The sequence below is a fragment of the Crinia signifera genome, chromosome 3, assembly GCF_055691185.1.
Source record: "Crinia signifera chromosome 3, ASM5569118v1, whole genome shotgun sequence".
NCBI lineage: Eukaryota > Metazoa > Chordata > Amphibia > Anura > Myobatrachidae > Crinia > Crinia signifera.
This window is the reverse complement of record NC_139219.1, coordinates 338,251,798-338,268,452: the sequence shown is the minus strand read 5'-3', so window position 1 is coordinate 338,268,452 and position 16,655 is coordinate 338,251,798. Positions and strand designations below refer to the sequence as shown.

Genomic DNA, 16,655 nt, shown 5'->3' with positions numbered 1-16,655 from the left:
CCGAAACCTGTGTAAATCCACACAACACAGACGCTCCACACCAGAGCTTGGTAGGATGCCCCCTTCCCGGGCAAACGATGTGTTCCACAAGATCCAGTGAAGGGTAGGACCCCTGAGACCGGATTGCGACTAACATACTGAGCTGGCAGGTGTACAAGTCATTTTAAAAACTTCCAATTTCCCACGCTTCTCCATACCATCAGTGGGCTTGCACTCAATCCCTATTGGTGGATTCAAGTCAGGTTTATCCCCCCTCCCAGGTACTGCTGCTGCCCATCTGCTTCTGCCCCCTGCTGGGGTCGGTTCCAGAAAGTCTGGAAGTAGCCAAGATATGCATAGCAGAGTCAACACAAGATACAAAACACAGTCTGATTACATTATGTGGTGGTCACCCCCTGTGGACAACCTTCCTGTTGATAGTAGGGAAATTTGATCACCCCCTGTGGTGATTGTCCTTCAGCTATCCCCCTCATGTAAACAGCAGGAACAATAATCGGCTGATTACATTATGGGCTGATCACCCCCTGTGGACAACCTTCCTGTTGATAGTAGGGGGATTCGATCACCCCCTGTGGAGATTGCCAGTGGTACAATGCTTACATGAATAAAGTCCTGGGAAATACAGACATTACATTTGAGGTGGGATTATACAGCCTAATAATATATGATCTGGAACTACACACACATATAGGGGGTATATAGACATATATGGAGAACAAGAGGGTACCGACGGACTAAAATAGTACATTAATTACTACACCTAATAAAATATAGTAATTACAGATTTACAGTAAATCTGATAACCTCACATTCCTTCCCCTACTATTGTAGTCCCGGTACCAAGCTGTTCAGGAACCAATAACAACCTGGAATAGCGGGATGCAGAGCCGAGAATCTGGGGTTTGGATATACCACCTGAGTCCCACAGGGTGACATCATACCAAACCCATCTTGTAAAAGGCGGCTGGTTTGCAGAACCAGCAAGGGCATGATTACAGTCTAAGTCATACATTGGAACTAACAAGGGCTGTAGCGATTCCTCTTCTTCGGATTCTGGGTACCCCCCCTCTGCAACATTGTAACCTACTAATACTTTTGCCTCGGGCACAATGGGGCAGGGACCACTTTCCACCTCCCCCTCTTGCCCAAGGAACAGGGGCCAAACAGCAGGCCAATATAGGGGCTCTGGCCCTGGCACTTCCACCACCCCGTCATGTCCTTCCTCCCCCACACCCAAACTAGGGGCATGGCAAATTTCAGTCCAGCATTTGGTCTCAATGTCCAGGGCTGAGGAGGGACCCTCCATCACAAACAATTCCGCTGGTGGCTGCAGGACAGGCTGTGTCAGCTCTGTCCCCTTAAAAGCCAGATGCTCACCTGCAGCTACTTCTGCGCACACCTCCTTCTCCGCGATAGCCTCCTTCCCCAGCTGAGTATGCTGGGCAGCCCGAAACACGACGTCATCTGTGACTGGTGTGCTGGTGGCCTGGATGTTGTTGGATACTCCTCTAACCACGGTGATCTCCTCCTGGACGCAGTCCTCATAGATCCCCTGGCAGCAGGTTAATAATTCTGCATCTCCCACCTCAGCAAAAGGGAAGCTGTAGCGCAGCTCCTCCTGAATAACCTCCTTCACTTTGGGGATAACCTCCCCCTGCAGAGAACACTGAGCAGCTTCCTCCCTAGGATGGGGGAGAAGCAATTGCAAACGGTGCCTTTCATCACGCCCCCTGCGACACTGATCTTGCCATGCTGGGGTATCCAGGAGCCCCCGATCAATCGCCTCTTCCTCTGCCACCACGAAGCACTCCTCCAGACACTGCAATTGTTCCCACACACTCAACTGTGCACCGAAATGGAGAATCCATGCTCGGTAATCAGCAAATGCATTTGTAGGATCTCCCTGATCGTGAAGGATCTGCTGAAGGATTTCCCCGCGAGTGCAGGATCGGATGGGTATACCTCGCAGCTGACCTTCTGCTATCAGCTCCTCCATACTCATTTCTTCAAGGGCAGTTAGGGGCCCCCCTGACAACGACCCTTCTCTTGCAGTAACAATTAATTCTGTGGCAGACCCCTCGGTTGTCTGCCCAGATTGCAGTAGCCCCCTTCTAGACCTTTCCTCTGGTTCTATCTGGGGCATCAATGTATTCTGGACTTGTCCTTCAGCCTCAGAATATTGTCCTCTTTGTAGCATCTGGGTAACTGTGGCAATCACTTCCTCTGTAAATTCTACAAACTCTGGCTCTCCCAGCAGATTCCAAGAGGTGGCCTCACCTTTACAGTGCAGAAATGCATCCCCCAGGTAACACAACTTGTCCTGTATGCTGGATACTCTCCACCCGCTGACCATCTGCTGAGCGTCTTCCCAGTACTTCCAGATATAATGCATCTTTCTGACAATAAATAACAGATCCGGCTTCCCAGCCTGCCGATACACTGAAGAACCTCCATCCCTGAGCTCCTCTGCTACAGGGGTCTTGAGGCATCGATTTTCTTTCCTTGGAAACATTTTCCCTTTCACAGGACTGACACCTGCTCACTTGCTGAACATCACCTTATTGCATTTTCCGTTTCCTTACATATGGTCTGATCCTCTGTTCTCTGTGCTTTCTGTGCTTGAAGGTTGGTGTCTGAATGATCCCACTGTCGCTGCCGCCAAATGTGAGGGTACGAGTTCCTCAATCACTCAGACACCGAGCAGATGAAACCAAAATATGGTTTATTTTTATCACAGCACACGAAAGTAGATGAAGACAGGAAAAAGAGTCAAATGTAGCATATAAACGTTATCGGGTAGCAGTCCAATGGCAGTCCTTGTAGCAGCAGTTCCAAAGCACAAAACTATCACTTAATCCACACAGCAGTGATAGCCGAAACCTGTGTAAATCCACACAACACAGACGCTCCACACCAGAGCTTGGTAGGATGCCCCCTTCCCGGGCAAACGATGTGTTCCACAAGATCCAGTGAAGGGTAGGACCCCTGAGACCGGATTGCGACTAACATACTGAGCTGGCAGGTGTACAAGTCATTTTAAAAACTTCCAATTTCCCACGCTTCTCCATACCATCAGTGGGCTTGCACTCAATCCCTATTGGTGGATTCAAGTCAGGTTTATCCCCCCTCCCAGGTACTGCTGCTGCCCATCTGCTTCTGCCCCCTGCTGGGGTCGGTTCCAGAAAGTCTGGAAGTAGCCAAGATATGCATAGCAGAGTCAACACAAGATACAAAACACAGTCTGATTACATTATGTGGTGGTCACCCCCTGTGGACAACCTTCCTGTTGATAGTAGGGAAATTTGATCACCCCCTGTGGTGATTGTCCTTCAGCTATCCCCCTCATGTAAACAGCAGGAACAATAATCGGCTGATTACATTATGGGCTGATCACCCCCTGTGGACAACCTTCCTGTTGATAGTAGGGGGATTCGATCACCCCCTGTGGAGATTGCCAGTGGTACAATGCTTACATGAATAAAGTCCTGGGAAATACAGACATTACATTTGAGGTGGGATTATACAGCCTAATAATATATGATCTGGAACTACACACACATATAGGGGGTATATAGACATATATGGAGAACAAGAGGGTACCGACGGACTAAAATAGTACATTAATTACTACACCTAATAAAATATAGTAATTACAGATTTACAGTAAATCTGATAACCTCACAGATACCCTTCACAGTCCAAATGTTTTAATCTTTCATTTTATTTGTATATACCCTTCACAGTTACAAATAGTTTTTTGTCATGCAACATATAAAAATATTAAATCATACTTAGCTAATTATGACAACTACTCACACCATTTTAAAAGAGAGACACCTTATAATATGTTAGTAAATCATCTCCCAATGCCTTTTTTTGAACTTGTCATTCATCAATGGGGAATTATCTCAGATGGTAGAGCGCTCGCTTAGCATGCGAGAGGTATCGAGATCGATGCTCGCATTCTCCAAATGATTTAGCCTTTCATTTCATTTGTAGATACCCTTCACAGTCCAAATGTTTTAATCTTTCATTTTATTTGTATATACCCCTCACAGTTACAAATAGTTTTTTGTCATGCAACATATAAAAATATTTAATCAGACTTAGCTAATTATGACAACTACTCACACCATTTTAAAAGAGAGACACCTTATAATATGTTAGAAAATGATCTCCCAATGCCATTTTTTGAACTAGTCTTTCATTATTGGGGAATTAGCTCAGATGGTAGAGCGCTTGCTTAGCATGCGAGAGGTAGCGAGATCTATGCTCGCATTCTCAAAATGTTTTATCCTTTCATTTCATTTGTAGATACCCTTCACAGTCCAAATGTTTTAATCTTTCATTTTATTTGTATATACCCTTCACAGTTACAAATAGTTTTTTGTCATGCAACATATAAAAATATTTAATCAGACTTAGCTAATTATGACAACTACTCACACCATTTTAAAAGAGAGACACCTTATAATATGTTAGTAAATCATCTCCCAATGCCATTTTTTTAAAGTTGCCATTCATCAATGGGGAATTAGCTCAGATGGTAGAGCGCTCGCTTAGCATGCGAGAGGTAGTGAGATCGATGCTCGCATTCTCCAAATGATTTAGCCTTTCATTTCATTTGTAGATACCCTTCACAGTCCAAATGTTTTAATCTTTCATTTTATTTGTATATACCCTTCACAGTTACAAATATTTTTTTGTCATGCAACATATAAAAATATTTAATCAGACTTAGCTAATTATGACAACTACTCACACCATTTTAAAAGAGAGACACCTTATAATATGTTAGTAAATCATCTCCCAATGCCATTTTTTTTAAGTTGTCATACATCAATGGGGAATTAGCTCAGATGGTAGAGCGCTCGCTTAGCATGCGAGAGGTAGCGAGATCGATGCTCGCATTCTCCAAATGATTTAGCCTTTCATTTCATTTGTAGATACCCTTCACAGTCCAAATTTTTTAATCTTTCATTTTATTTGAATATACCCTTCACAGTTACAAATAGTTTTTTGTCATGCAACATATAAAAATATTTAGTCAGACTTAGCTAATTATGACAACTACTCACACCATTTTAAAAGAGAGACACCTTATAATATGTTAGTAAATGATCTCCCAATGCCTTTTTTTTGAACTTGTCATTCATCAATGGGGAATTAGCTCAGATGGTAGAGCGCTCGCTTAGCATGCGAGAGGTAGCGAGATCTATGCTCGCATTCTCAAAATGTTTTATCCTTTCATTTCATTTGTAGATACCCTTCACAGTCCAAATGTTTTAATCTTTCATTTTATTTGTATATACCCTTCATAGTTACAAATAGTTTTTTGTCATGCAACATATAAAAATATTTAGTCAGACTTAGCTAATTATGACAACTACTCACACCATTTTAAAAGAGAGACACCTTATAATATGTTAGTAAATCATCTCCGAATGCCATTTTTTTAAAGTTGTCGTTCATCAATGGGGAATTAGCTCAGATGGTAGAGCGCTCGCTTAGCATGCGAGAGGTAGTGAGATCGATGCTCGCATTCTCCAAATGATTTAGCCTTTCATTTCATTTGTAGATACCCTTCACAGTCCAAATGTTTTAATCTTTCATTTTATTTGTATATACCCTTCACAGTTACAAATATTTTTTTGTCATGCAACATATAAAAATATTTAATCAGACTTAGCTAATTATGACAACTACTCACACCATTTTAAAAGAGAGACACCTTATAATATGTTAGTAAATCATCTCCCAATGCCATTTTTTTGAAGTTGTCATTCATCAATGGGGAATTAGCTCAGATGGTAGAGCGCTCGCTTAGCATGCGAGAGGTAGCGAGATCGATGCTCGCATTCTCCAAATGATTTAGTCTTTCATTTTATTTGTAGATCCCCTCTACAGTCCAAATGTTTTAATCTTTCATTTTATTTGTATATACCCTTCACAGTTACAAATAGTTTTTTGTCATGCAACATATAAAAATATTTAATCAGACTTAGCTAATTATGACAACTACTCACACCATTTTAAAAGAGAGACACCTTATAATATGTTAGTAAATCATCTCCCAATGCCATTTTTTTTAACTTGTCCTTCATCAATGGGGAATTAGCTCAGATGGTAGAGCGCTCGCTTAGCATGCGAGAAGTAGCGAGATCGATGCTCGCATTCTCCAAATGTTTTATCCTTTCATTTCATTTGTAGATACCCTTCACAGTCCAAATGTTTTAATCTTTCATTTTATTTGTATATACCCTTCACAGTTACAAATATTTTTTTGTCATGCAACATATAAAAATATTTAATCAGACTTAGCTAATTATGACAACTACTCACACCATTTTAAAAGAGAGACACCTTATAATATGTTAGTAAATGATCTCCCAATGCCTTTTTTTGAACTTGTCATTCATCAATGGGGAATTATCTCAGATGGTAGAGCGCTCGCTTAGCATGCGAGAGGTAGCGAGATCTATGCTCGCATTCTCCAAATGTTTTATCCTTTCATTTCATTTGTAGATACCCTTCACAGTCCAAATGTTTTAATCTTTCATTTTATTTGTATATACCCTTCACAGTTACAAATAGTTTTTTGTCATGCAACATATAAAAATATTTAATCAGACTTAGCTAATTATGACAACTACTTACACCATTTTAAAAGAGAGACACCTTATAATATGTTAGTAAATCATCTCCCAATGCCATTTTTTTAAAGTTGTCATTCATCAATGGGGAATTAGCTCAGATGGTAGAGCGCTCGCTTAGCATGCGAGAGGTAGCGAGATCTATGCTCGCATTCTCAAAATGTTTTATCCTTTCATTTCATTTGTAGATACCCTTCACAGTCCAAATGTTTTAATCTTTCATTTTATTTGTATATACCCTTCACAGTTACAAATAGTTTTTTGTCATGCAACATATACAAATATTTAATCAGACTTAGCTAATTATGACAACTACTCACACCATTTTAAAAGAGAGACACCTTATAATATGTTAGTAAATCCTCTCCCAATGCCATTTTTTTGAAGTTGTCATTCATCAATGGGGAATTAGCTCAGATGGTAGAGCGCTCGCTTAGCATGCGAGAGGTAGCGAGGTCGATGCTCGCATTCGCCAAATGATTTAGCCTTTCATTTCATTTGTAGATACCCTTCACTGTCCGAATGTTTTAATCTTTCATTTTATTTGTATATACCCTTCACAGTTACAAATAGTATTTTGTCATGCAACATATAAAAATATTTAGTCAGACTTAGCTAATTATGACAACTACTCACACCATTTTAAAAGAGAGACACCTTATAATATGTTAGTAAATCATCTCCCAATGCCATTTTTTTTAAGTTGTCATACATCAATGGGGAATTAGCTCAGATGGTAGAGCGCTCGCTTAGCATGCGAGAGGTAGCGAGATCGATGCTCGCATTCTCCAAATGATTTAGCCTTTCATTTCATTTGTAGATACCCTTCACAGTCCAAATTTTTTAATCTTTCATTTTATTTGAATATACCCTTCACAGTTACAAATAGTTTTTTGTCATGCAACATATAAAAATATTTAGTCAGACTTAGCTAATTATGACAACTACTCACACCATTTTAAAAGAGAGACACCTTATAATATGTTAGTAAATGATCTCCCAATGCCTTTTTTTTGAACTTGTCATTCATCAATGGGGAATTAGCTCAGATGGTAGAGCGCTCGCTTAGCATGCGAGAGGTAGCGAGATCTATGCTCGCATTCTCAAAATGTTTTATCCTTTCATTTCATTTGTAGATACCCTTCACAGTCCAAATGTTTTAATCTTTCATTTTATTTGTATATACCCTTCATAGTTACAAATAGTTTTTTGTCATGCAACATATAAAAATATTTAGTCAGACTTAGCTAATTATGACAACTACTCACACCATTTTAAAAGAGAGACACCTTATAATATGTTAGTAAATCATCTCCGAATGCCATTTTTTTAAAGTTGTCGTTCATCAATGGGGAATTAGCTCAGATGGTAGAGCGCTCGCTTAGCATGCGAGAGGTAGTGAGATCGATGCTCGCATTCTCCAAATAATTTAGCCTTTCATTTCATTTGTAGATACCCTTCACAGTCCAAATGTTTTAATCTTTCATTTTATTTGTATATACCCTTCACAGTTACAAATATTTTTTTGTCATGCAACATATAAAAATATTTAATCAGACTTAGCTAATTATGACAACTACTCACACCATTTTAAAAGAGAGACACCTTATAATATGTTAGTAAATCATCTCCCAATGCCATTTTTTTGAAGTTGTCATTCATCAATGGGGAATTAGCTCAGATGGTAGAGCGCTCGCTTAGCATGCGAGAGGTAGCGAGATCGATGCTCGCATTCTCCAAATGATTTAGCCTTTCATTTTATTTGTAGATCCCCTCTACAGTCCAAATGTTTTAATCTTTCATTTTATTTGTATATACCCTTCACAGTTACAAATAGTTTTTTGTCATGCAACATATAAAAATATTTAATCAGACTTAGCTAATTATGACAACTACTCACACCATTTTAAAAGAGAGACACCTTATAATATGTTAGTAAATCATCTCCCAATGCCATTTTTTTTAACTTGTCCTTCATCAATGGGGAATTAGCTCAGATGGTAGAGCGCTCGCTTAGCATGCGAGAAGTAGCGAGATCGATGCTCGCATTCTCCAAATGTTTTATCCTTTCATTTCATTTGTAGATACCCTTCACAGTCCAAATGTTTTAATCTTTCATTTTATTTGTACATACCCTTCACAGTTACAAATATTTTTTTGTCATGCAACATATAAAAATATTTAATCAGACTTAGCTAATTATGACAACTACTCACACCATTTTAAAAGAGAGACACCTTATAATATGTTAGTAAATGATCTCCCAATGCCTTTTTTTGAACTTGTCATTCATCAATGGGGAATTATCTCAGATGGTAGAGCGCTCGCTTAGCATGCGAGAGGTAGCGAGATCTATGCTCGCATTCTCCAAATGTTTTATCCTTTCATTTCATTTGTAGATACCCTTCACAGTCCAAATGTTTTAATCTTTCATTTTATTTGTATATACCCTTCACAGTTACAAATAGTTTTTTGTCATGCAACATATAAAAATATTTAATCAGACTTAGCTAATTATGACAACTACTTACACCATTTTAAAAGAGAGACACCTTATAATATGTTAGTAAATCATCTCCCAATGCCATTTTTTTAAAGTTGTCATTCATCAATGGGGAATTAGCTCAGATGGTAGAGCGCTCGCTTAGCATGCGAGAGGTAGCGAGATCTATGCTCGCATTCTCAAAATGTTTTATCCTTTCATTTCATTTGTAGATACCCTTCACAGTCCAAATGTTTTAATCTTTCATTTTATTTGTATATACCCTTCACAGTTACAAATAGTTTTTTGTCATGCAACATATACAAATATTTAATCAGACTTAGCTAATTATGACAACTACTCACACCATTTTAAAAGAGAGACACCTTATAATATGTTAGTAAATCCTCTCCCAATGCCATTTTTTTGAAGTTGTCATTCATCAATGGGGAATTAGCTCAGATGGTAGAGCGTTTGCTTAGCATGCGAGAGGTAGCGAGGTCGATGCTCGCATTCGCCAAATGATTTAGCCTTTCATTTCATTTGTAGATACCCTTCACTGTCCGAATGTTTTAATCTTTCATTTTATTTGTATATACCCTTCACAGTTACAAATAGTATTTTGTCATGCAACATATAAAAATATTTAGTCAGACTTAGCTAATTATGACAACTACTCACACCATTTTAAAAGAGAGACACCTTATAATATGTTAGTAAATGATCTCCCAATGCCTTTTTTTGAACTTGTTATTCATCAATGGGGAATTAGCTCAGATGGTAGAGCGCTCGCTTAGCATGCGAGAGGTAGCGAGATCGTTGCTCGCATTCTCCAAATGATTTAGCCTTTCATTTCATTTATAGATACCCTTCACAGTCCAAATGTTTTAATCTTTCATTTTATTTGTATATACCCTTCATAGTTACAAATAGTTTTTTGTCATGCAACATATAAAAATATTTAGTCAGACTTAGCTAATTATGACAACTACTCACACCATTTTAAAAGAGAGACACCTTATAATATGTTAGTAAATCATCTCCGAATGCCATTTTTTTAAAGTCGTCATTCATCAATGGGGAATTAGCTCAGATGGTAGAGCACTCGCTTAGCATGCGAGAGGTAGTGAGATCGATGCTCGCATTCTCCAAATGATTTAGCCTTTCATTTCATTTGTAGATACCCTTCACAGTCCAAATGTTTTAATCTTTCATTTTATTTGTATATACCCTTCACAGTTACAAATAGTTTTTTGTCATGCAACATATAAAAATATTTAATCAGACTTAGCTAATTATGACAACTACTCACACCATTTTAAAAGAGAGACACCTTATAATATGTTAGTAAATCATCTCCCAATGCCATTTTTTTTAACTTGTCCTTCATCAATGGGGAATTAGCTCAGATGGTAGAGCGCTCGCTTAGCATGCGAGAGGTAGCGAGATCGATGCTCGCATTCTCCAAATGTTTTATCCTTTCATTTCATTTGTAGATACCCTTCACAGTCCAAATGTTTTAATCTTTCATTTTATTTGTATATACCCTTCACAGTTACAAATATTTTTTTGTCATGCAACATATAAAAATATTTAATCAGACTTAGCTAATTATGACAACTACTCACACCATTTTAAAAGAGAGACACCTTATAATATGTTAGTAAATGATCTCCCAATGCCTTTTTTTGAACTCGTCATTCATCAATGGGGAATTATCTCAGATGGTAGAGCGCTCGCTTAGCATGCGAGAGGTAGCGAGATCTATGCTCGCATTCTCCAAAAGTTTTATCCTTTCATTTCATTTGTAGATACCCTTCACAGTCCAAATGTTTTAATCTTTCATTTTATTTGTATATACCCTTCACAGTTACAAATAGTTTTTTGTCATGCAACATATAAAAATATTTAATCAGACTTAGCTAATTATGACAACTACTTACACCATTTTAAAAGAGAGACACCTTATAATATGTTAGTAAATCATCTCCCAATGCCATTTTTTTGAAGTTGTCATTCATCAATGGGGAATTAGCTCAGATGGTAGAGCGCTCGCTTAGCATGCGAGAGGTAGCGAGATTGATGCTCGCATTCTCCAAATGATTTAGCCTTTCATTTTATTTGTAGATACCCTTTACAGTCCAAATGTTTTAATCTTTCATTTTATTTGTATATACCCTTCACAGTTACAAATAGTTTTTTGTCATGCAACATATAAAAATATTTAGTCAGACTTAGCTAATTATGACAACTACTCACACCATTTTAAAAGAGAGACACCTTATAATATGTTAGTAAATGATCACCCAATGCCTTTTTTTGAACTTGTTATTCATCAATGGGGAATTAGCTCAGATGGAAGAGCGCTCGCTATGCATGCGAGAGGTAGCGGGATCGATGCTCGCATTCTCCAAATGATTTAGCCTTTCATTTCATTTGGAGATACCCTTCACAGTCCAAATGTTTTAATCTTTAATTTTATTTGTATATACCCTTCACAGTTACAAATAGTTTTTTGTCATGCAACATATAAAAATATTTAATCAGACTTAGCTAATTATGACAACTACTCACACCATTTTAAAAGAGAGACACCTTATAATATGTTAGTAAATCATCTCCCAATGCCATTTTTTTGAAGTTGTTATTCATCAATGGGGAATTAGCTCAGATGGTAGAGCGCTCGCTTAGCATGCGAGAGGTAGCGAGATCGATGCTCGCATTCTCCAAATGTTTTATCCTTTCATTTCATTTGTAGATACCCTTCACAGTCCAAATGTTTTAATCTTTCATTTTATTTGTATATACCCTTCACAGTTACAAATAGTTTTTTGTCATGCAACATATAAAAATATTTAATCAGACTTAGCTAATTATGACAACTACTCACACCATTTTAAAAGAGAGACACCTTATAATATGTTAGTAAATGATCTCCCAATGCCATTTTTTTGAAGTTGTCATTCATCAATGGGGAATTAGCTCAGATGGTAGAGCGCTCGCTTAGCATGCGAGAGGTAGCGAGATCGATGCTTGCATTCTCCAAATGTTTTATCCTTTCATTTCATTTGTAGATACCCTTCACAGTCCAAATGTTTTAATCTTTCATTTTATTTGTATATACCCTTCACAGTTACAAATAGTTTTTTGTCATGCAACATATAAAAATATTTAATCATACTTAGCTAATTATGACAACTACTCACACCATTTTAAAAGAGAGACACCTTATAATATGTTAGAAAATGATCTCCCAATGCCATTTTTTGAACTAGTCTTTCATTATTGGGGAATTAGCTCAGATGGTAGAGCGCTTGCTTAGCATGCAATAGGTAGCGAGATCTATGCTCGCATTCTCAAAATGTTTTATCCTTTCATTTCATTTGTAGATACCCTTCACAGTCCAAATGTTTTAATCTTTCATTTTATTTGTATATACCCTTCACAGTTACAAATAGTTTTTTGTCATGCAACATATAAAAATATTTAATCAGACTTAGCTAATTATGACAACTACTCACACCATTTTAAAAGAGAGACACCTTATAATATGTTAGTAAATCATCTCCCAATGCCATTTTTTTAAAATTGCCATTCATCAATGGGGAATTAGCTCAGATGGTAGAGCGCTCGCTTAGCATGCGAGAGGTAGCGAGATCGATGCTCGCATTCTCCAAATGATTTAGCCTTTCATTTCATTTGTAGATACCCTTCACAGTCCAAATTTTTTAATCTTTCATTTTATTTGAATATACCCTTCACAGTTACAAATAGTTTTTTGTCATGCAACATATAAAAATATTTAGTCAGACTTAGCTAATTATGACACCTACTCACACCATTTTAAAAGAGAGACACCTTATAATATGTTAGTAAATGATCTCCCAATGCCTTTTTTTTGAACTTGTCATTCATCAATGGGGAATTAGCTCAGATGGTAGAGCGCTCGCTTAGCATGCGAGAGGTAGCGAGATCTATGCTCGCATTCTCAAAATGTTTTATCCTTTCATTTCATTTGTAGATACCCTTCACAGTCCAAATGTTTTAATCTTTCATTTTATTTGTATATACCCTTCATAGTTACAAATAGTTTTTTGTCATGCAACATATAAAAATATTTAGTCAGACTTAGCTAATTATGACAACTACTCACACCATTTTAAAAGAGAGACACCTTATAATATGTTAGTAAATCATCTCCGAATGCCATTTTTTTAAAGTTGTCGTTCATCAATGGGGAATTAGCTCAGATGGTAGAGCGCTCGCTTAGCATGCGAGAGGTAGTGAGATCGATGCTCGCATTCTCCAAATGATTTAGCCTTTCATTTCATTTGTAGATACCCTTCACAGTCCAAATGTTTTAATCTTTCATTTTATTTGTATATACCCTTCACAGTTACAAATATTTTTTTGTCATGCAACATATAAAAATATTTAATCAGACTTAGCTAATTATGACAACTACTCACACCATTTTAAAAGAGAGACACCTTATAATATGTTAGTAAATCATCTCCCAATGCCATTTTTTTGAAGTTGTCATTCATCAATGGGGAATTAGCTCAGATGGTAGAGCGCTCGCTTAGCATGCGAGAGGTAGCGAGATCGATGCTCGCATTCTCCAAATGATTTAGCCTTTCATTTTATTTGTAGATCCCCTCTACAGTCCAAATGTTTTAATCTTTCATTTTATTTGTATATACCCTTCACAGTTACAAATAGTTTTTTGTCATGCAACATATAAAAATATTTAATCAGACTTAGCTAATTATGACAACTACTCACACCATTTTAAAAGAGAGACACCTTATAATATGTTAGTAAATCATCTCCCAATGCCATTTTTTTTAACTTGTCCTTCATCAATGGGGAATTAGCTCAGATGGTAGAGCGCTCGCTTAGCATGCGAGAAGTAGCGAGATCGATGCTCGCATTCTCCAAATGTTTTATCCTTTCATTTCATTTGTAGATACCCTTCACAGTCCAAATGTTTTAATCTTTCATTTTATTTGTATATACCCTTCACAGTTACAAATATTTTTTTGTCATGCAACATATAAAAATATTTAATCAGACTTAGCTAATTATGACAACTACTCACACCATTTTAAAAGAGAGACACCTTATAATATGTTAGTAAATGATCTCCCAATGCCTTTTTTTGAACTTGTCATTCATCAATGGGGAATTATCTCAGATGGTAGAGCGCTCGCTTAGCATGCGAGAGGTAGTGAGATCTATGCTCGCATTCTCCAAATGTTTTATCCTTTCATTTCATTTGTAGATACCCTTCACAGTCCAAATGTTTTAATCTTTCATTTTATTTGTATATACCCTTCACAGTTACAAATAGTTTTTTGTCATGCAACATATAAAAATATTTAATCAGACTTAGCTAATTATGACAACTACTTACACCATTTTAAAAGAGAGACACCTTATAATATGTTAGTAAATCATCTCCCAATGCCATTTTTTTAAAGTTGTCATTCATCAATGGGGAATTAGCTCAGATGGTAGAGCGCTCGCTTAGCATGCGAGAGGTAGCGAGATCTATGCTCGCATTCTCAAAATGTTTTATCCTTTCATTTCATTTGTAGATACCCTTCACAGTCCAAATGTTTTAATCTTTCATTTTATTTGTATATACCCTTCACAGTTACAAATAGTTTTTTGTCATGCAACATATACAAATATTTAATCAGACTTAGCTAATTATGACAACTACTCACACCATTTTAAAAGAGAGACACCTTATAATATGTTAGTAAATCCTCTCCCAATGCCATTTTTTTGAAGTTGTCATTCATCAATGGGGAATTAGCTCAGATGGTAGAGCGCTCGCTTAGCATGCGAGAGGTAGCGAGGTCGATGCTCGCATTCGCCAAATGATTTAGCCTTTCATTTCATTTGTAGATACCCTTCACTGTCCGAATGTTTTAATCTTTCATTTTATTTGTATATACCCTTCACAGTTACAAATAGTATTTTGTCATGCAACATATAAAAATATTTAGTCAGACTTAGCTAATTATGACAACTACTCACACCATTTTAAAAGAGAGACACCTTATAATATGTTAGTAAATGATCTCCCAATGCCTTTTTTTGAACTTGTTATTCATCAATGGGGAATTAGCTCAGATGGTAGAGCGCTCGCTTAGCATGCGAGAGGTAGCGAGATCGATGCTCGCATTCTCCAAATGATTTAGCCTTTCATTTCATTTATAGATACCCTTCACAGTCCAAATGTTTTAATCTTTCATTTTATTTGTATATACCCTTCATAGTTACAAATAGTTTTTTGTCATGCAACATATAAAAATATTTAGTCAGACTTAGCTAATTATGACAACTACTCACACCATTTTAAAAGAGAGACACCTTATAATATGTTAGTAAATCATCTCCGAATGCCATTTTTTTAAAGTCGTCATTCATCAATGGGGAATTAGCTCAGATGGTAGAGCACTCGCTTAGCATGCGAGAGGTAGTGAGATCGATGCTCGCATTCTCCAAATGATTTAGCCTTTCATTTCATTTGTAGATACCCTTCACAGTCCAAATGTTTTAATCTTTCATTTTATTTGTATATACCCTTCACAGTTACAAATAGTTTTTTGTCATGCAACATATAAAAATATTTAATCAGACTTAGCTAATTATGACAACTACTCACACCATTTTAAAAGAGAGACACCTTATAATATGTTAGTAAATCATCTCCCAATGCCATTTTTTTTAACTTGTCCTTCATCAATGGGGAATTAGCTCAGATGGTAGAGCGCTCGCTTAGCATGCGAGAGGTAGCGAGATCGATGCTCGCATTCTCCAAATGTTTTATCCTTTCATTTCATTTGTAGATACCCTTCACAGTCCAAATGTTTTAATCTTTCATTTTATTTGTATATACCCTTCACAGTTACAAATATTTTTTTGTCATGCAACATATAAAAATATTTAATCAGACTTAGCTAATTATGACAACTACTCACACCATTTTAAAAGAGAGACACCTTATAATATGTTAGTAAATGATCTCCCAATGCCTTTTTTTGAACTTGTCATTCATCAATGGGGAATTAGCTCAGATGGTAGAGCGCTCGCTTAGCATGCGAGAGGTAGCGATATCGATGCTCGCATTCTCCAAATGTTTTATCCTTTCATTTCATTTGTAGATACCCTTCACAGTCCAAATGTTTTAATCTTTCTTTTTATTTGTATATACCCTTCACAGTTACAAATATTTTTTTGTCATGCAACATATAAAAATATTTAATCAGACTTAGCTAATTATGACAACTACTCACACCATTTTAAAAGAGAGACACCTTATAATATGTTAGAAAATGATCTCCCAATGCCATTTTTTGAACTAGTCTTTCATTATTGGGGAATTAGCTCAGATGGTAGAGCGCTTGCTTAGCATGCGAGAGGTAGCGAGATCTATGCTCGCATTCTCAAAATGTTTTATCCTTTCATTTCATTTGTAGATACCCTTCACAGTCCAAATGTTTTAA

At 36.9% G+C, this 16,655-nt stretch overlaps 10 non-coding genes across 10 annotated transcripts; all 10 read left to right on the top strand.

Moving 5' to 3' along the window:
• The first annotated feature begins 4,844 nt into the window (after positions 1-4,844).
• TRNAA-AGC (transfer RNA alanine (anticodon AGC)) lies at positions 4,845-4,917 on the top strand. Its single transcript has one exon. It is a non-coding gene; the product is annotated as a tRNA-Ala (tRNA).
• An 875-nt stretch (positions 4,918-5,792) lies between these two features.
• TRNAA-AGC (transfer RNA alanine (anticodon AGC)) lies at positions 5,793-5,865 on the top strand. Its single transcript has one exon. It is a non-coding gene; the product is annotated as a tRNA-Ala (tRNA).
• A 1,506-nt stretch (positions 5,866-7,371) lies between these two features.
• Positions 7,372-7,444, top strand: TRNAA-AGC (transfer RNA alanine (anticodon AGC)). Its single transcript has one exon. It is a non-coding gene; the product is annotated as a tRNA-Ala (tRNA).
• Positions 7,445-8,319: 875 nt separating this feature from the next.
• On the top strand, positions 8,320-8,392 carry TRNAA-AGC (transfer RNA alanine (anticodon AGC)). The gene has a single exon. It is a non-coding gene; the product is annotated as a tRNA-Ala (tRNA).
• A 2,137-nt stretch (positions 8,393-10,529) lies between these two features.
• TRNAA-AGC (transfer RNA alanine (anticodon AGC)) lies at positions 10,530-10,602 on the top strand. The gene has a single exon. It is a non-coding gene; the product is annotated as a tRNA-Ala (tRNA).
• A 1,189-nt stretch (positions 10,603-11,791) lies between these two features.
• On the top strand, positions 11,792-11,864 carry TRNAA-AGC (transfer RNA alanine (anticodon AGC)). The gene has a single exon. It is a non-coding gene; the product is annotated as a tRNA-Ala (tRNA).
• Positions 11,865-12,738: 874 nt separating this feature from the next.
• Positions 12,739-12,811, top strand: TRNAA-AGC (transfer RNA alanine (anticodon AGC)). The gene has a single exon. It is a non-coding gene; the product is annotated as a tRNA-Ala (tRNA).
• An 875-nt stretch (positions 12,812-13,686) lies between these two features.
• TRNAA-AGC (transfer RNA alanine (anticodon AGC)) lies at positions 13,687-13,759 on the top strand. Its single transcript has one exon. It is a non-coding gene; the product is annotated as a tRNA-Ala (tRNA).
• Positions 13,760-15,264: 1,505 nt separating this feature from the next.
• Positions 15,265-15,337, top strand: TRNAA-AGC (transfer RNA alanine (anticodon AGC)). The gene has a single exon. It is a non-coding gene; the product is annotated as a tRNA-Ala (tRNA).
• A 559-nt stretch (positions 15,338-15,896) lies between these two features.
• On the top strand, positions 15,897-15,969 carry TRNAA-AGC (transfer RNA alanine (anticodon AGC)). Its single transcript has one exon. It is a non-coding gene; the product is annotated as a tRNA-Ala (tRNA).
• Positions 15,970-16,655: the final 686 nt, after the last annotated feature.